This window comes from Elephantulus edwardii, unplaced genomic scaffold (assembly GCF_000299155.1).
Source record: "Elephantulus edwardii isolate Elephantulus edwardi_28Jun2011 unplaced genomic scaffold, EleEdw1.0 scaffold00134, whole genome shotgun sequence".
Taxonomy (NCBI): domain Eukaryota; kingdom Metazoa; phylum Chordata; class Mammalia; order Macroscelidea; family Macroscelididae; genus Elephantulus; species Elephantulus edwardii.
In genome coordinates this window covers 3,681,715-3,685,598 of record NW_006399884.1, presented here as the reverse complement: position 1 = coordinate 3,685,598, position 3,884 = coordinate 3,681,715, and positions in this window count along the sequence as shown.

Here is a 3,884-nt window from a genome sequence, read left to right as displayed (position 1 = left end):
ATGATAGCTGTTCTCTAGAAAGTCATACAGGAGTCATGGGCATGTCCTTGAAAGCTCTTAGCCAAGTTAAAGGTTAAAAAGGAACACCCAGAGGTTCCTAGGCTACACATTTAGGGTGTGTTCTTGGGTCTTCTGATGCCTGCAGTATATGAATGATGGCTTTCCTGATCTGAACCATCTTAGAGGGAAAATAATTCAGCACATCATGTAAAGAAGATAGTAAAATTAGAAAAGTCTGTGATTCATAACAAACTTAGCAGTGCTTTAGTTCATGTTTGAAACTGTTAAAGCTTTTCCTTCTTTTTCTTTGAAAAGGTAACATTTGATACAAGGTCAGAAGGTCCTGGTATTCTGTTAATTAAAGAGAGTGTTGTTCAGCTACAGATTGCAAGGAGGAAAGGCAAACTACAAAAGGATATTTTCATCAAAATTGTCTTTCTAAACTAAAAAGATACTTCTTTTAATATTTTTCCTTTTAATAATATTTTAAAAGTATTGTTTGTCATTCTTATTGTTAGATGCCATCATGTTGATTACAACTCATAACAACCCTATGAACAACATTTCTGAGCCTTACCCTATCCTGCACCATCTTTATGACACCTTGTTCTACTCAAGCCCAGTGTGGTAGTCACTGGTTCAGTTCTTCTTATTGAGGGCCTTTCTGTCTTTCCCTGACCCATCCTCAACATGATGTTTCTCTCCAACAACTAGTTCCTCCTAAGCATAGGCCCAAAGAGAGGTGAAGTTTCACCATCATCTCACTAAAGAGTACTCTACTTGTACCTCTACCAAGACAGAATTATGAGCTATTTAGCAGTCCATGGTGTATTAAACACTCTGCTCATACCATAATCCAAAGGCATCAGTTATTTTTCATTGTCCAACTTTCAGACACATAGGAAGCAAGTGAAATTACTAAGGCCTGAATCAAGAGCACTTTAGTCTTAAAATTAGAAAAGTAATTTTCTTGTCCTTTAGAATTTTAGAAACAGCAAATTTCATCAATGCATCTTTTGATTTAATTTACCCACTGGAGGGTGGTGAGCTATGAGTTGATTCCAACTCAACAGCACATGACAACTACCATGTGTGTTCATTGTGGATACAAGTAAAATAGCATTGTTGGCAACTTCAATCTTTTTCCATCTATTATGATCTTATTTATCGGTTCAGTGGTGAGGATTTTTGTTTTCTTGATGTTGAGATGTAACTCATTATTAAATCTTGTAGTTTTTTATCTTCGGCAGCAAGTGCTTCAAGTCTTCATCACTTTCAGCAAATTTGTGTCACCTTCATAATGCAAGTTGTTGATGAGTCTTAAAATCCTGATATCACATTCATCTTCATATATTCCGTCTTCTCTAACGATTTGTTTAACATACAAACTGAATACATATTGCATTACTATATGCATATGTACATTCACGTGTGCATGCACACACACACACACACACACACACACACACACTCAAAGAAATGTTACTGTTGTTATGTGCTACCAAGTTGCCTGAAATTCATAATGACCCTATATGCAACAGCCTTAAATTCTGCTCTATCCTGTGCCAATCTTATTGTCTCCAACACATCTATTCTCATTAGCCCAGTCACTGAATCAATCCATCTCGTAGAATATCTTCCTTTCCCATCCTTCTCCAAGGACTGATCACACCTTGCAACATGTCTAAAGTATGTCAGATGAAACTTCAGAATCCTTGCCTCTAAGGAGCCACCTGGCTTCACCCATAGTGTATTCAATACTCTTCTCCAGCACCACAGTTCAAAGGTATCAATTATCTTTCTATCATCCCTAGTCATTGTCCAGCTTTCTGATGCATAACAAGTAATTGCAAAGACCCTGGCCTGTATCAGGTGCACCTTAGTCTCCAGACTGAAGTGATAGAGGTTTGTTGTTGTTTTTTTAATTGCTTTCTTGCCTGTTGTAGAGTCAAACAGCTGCATTTTTCACTTCTACCATACTCCCTCAGAAAAAGTAAAAACAAAGTATAACAAAAGCAACACAAAAAACAGTTGCCTTTGAACGTCTGTGTGTGTGTGTGTGTGTGTGTGTGTGTGTGTGTGTACCATCAAATCAGATCTGACTGGTAAAGGAGGGCATTGCCCCTCCTTCTCCAGCATAGCATCTGGTTTATTTGAACCATGTAACTCTGGGATTGCAGTGCAGCTTCTTGCCATTAGGCCACCATCGCGCCCCCAGACATTTCTTTAGAGGAACTTCTGGGTGCATTTGAATCACAACTCTTTAGGCTAATGTTGAACACTTTTTTTAACCACTCAGGGACTTCTTAGACAAACACAGATTGTATCTGCCAAGTCACATCATACATGTAAGTCTTAATGTTTTTTCCCCTTTGAAATGAGATATGAATGGTAATTCTTCACAGGTACATGGTAAGGGGGGGATCTTATAGTATATGGACAATTCACAGTGCCTGAAGTGAAATAAACCTTAGATGGTAATTGATAGGCTTTTGAAAACATTATAAATGGAAAAAGAAAAAGAAGAAAAGGAAATGGAGAAGGATAAAGGGAAAAAAAAAAGACCAGGAAAGAAAGAGGCAGAGGGGAAGATACTGAACTGTTAGCTGTAATCCAAGGAGTTCTGCTGGCTTAGTGGTAAGGAGTTGTGCTGCAAATCCAAAGGCATAGGACTACCAGCTGCTCTACAGGAGAAAGATGGACAATATCTTCTAATGCAATTTACTGCCTCTGAAAATGCTTTGAAGAGTTAGCTATGAGTTCATTCTAATTCAAGAGAACACAACAATTCAATTGTCATCAAGGAGCTGTGTTTATGAAGAGTTCAGCTATGCCATAGGACTTTGTTTCTTGATCAGAGCTTCAGATTTAAGGAAAAAGCAGGCTTAGAAGGAAAGAAAGTACCCCAACCGTCCCAGAGAGATTCGAGTTGATACTAATTGGGAAGCCAAGAACAATGAGTCCATTTGAAGGTCCAGAATATATTCAACCTTATGGTGTTAGGAACAATAAGTCACTTGGGAGGCCTCCAACATGCTCTGGATTCCCAGGAGAGGACAACCAACATCAAGGAGAGTTCATGGAGTGACTCAGGAACTCATTTATGAGGAAACGGGCAATCTCAAGGACTTGAGATCTATATTTTGTCTACATTGAGTTTAGTTTGGTTTGAGAATCTAGGTGAGATACTTTCCCCCTCATTTTCTGTGAACCCAGAAAACATGGAAAAACAATATGTAAGCATTGATTTATAATTGTTGTTGTTGTTTCTTTGTGCCATCGAGTCATTTGTGACTCATAGCAACCCTATGTAAAAGAGCCCTAAACGCCATTCTATCCTGTGCCAAACTTGCTGTCTCAAACACCTTCATTCCCACCACTCCACTCACAGAATCGATCGATTTCTTTGAGGGTCTTCCTCTCCTGCACCATCCCTCCACTCTCCCAAACATGATGTCCCTCTCCAAGGTCCAGTCCCTCCTTACAGCATGCCCAAAGTATGTCAGAGGAAGCTGTAGAATCCTTGACTCCAGGGAACATTCTGGTTTCACCCTCTCCAGGACAAACCTGTTTGTTCTCCTAGCAGTCCATGGTATATTCAACATTATTCTCCAGCACCACAACTCAAAGGCATCAATTCTCTTTCTATCATCCCTATTCACTATCCAACTCTCTGATGCATAGCACGTAATTGCAAAGACTATAGCCTGGATCAGGTGCACCTTAGTCTCCAGCCTGATGTCGTTGCACTTTAGTAATCTTGAGAGGTCCCTCACAGCTGACTTTCCCAATGCAATTCATATCCTGATTTCCTGGCTGCTGGTATCAAGAGTGTTGACTATGGAGCCAAGCAAACTAAAACTGTTAACTATCTCAATCTCTTC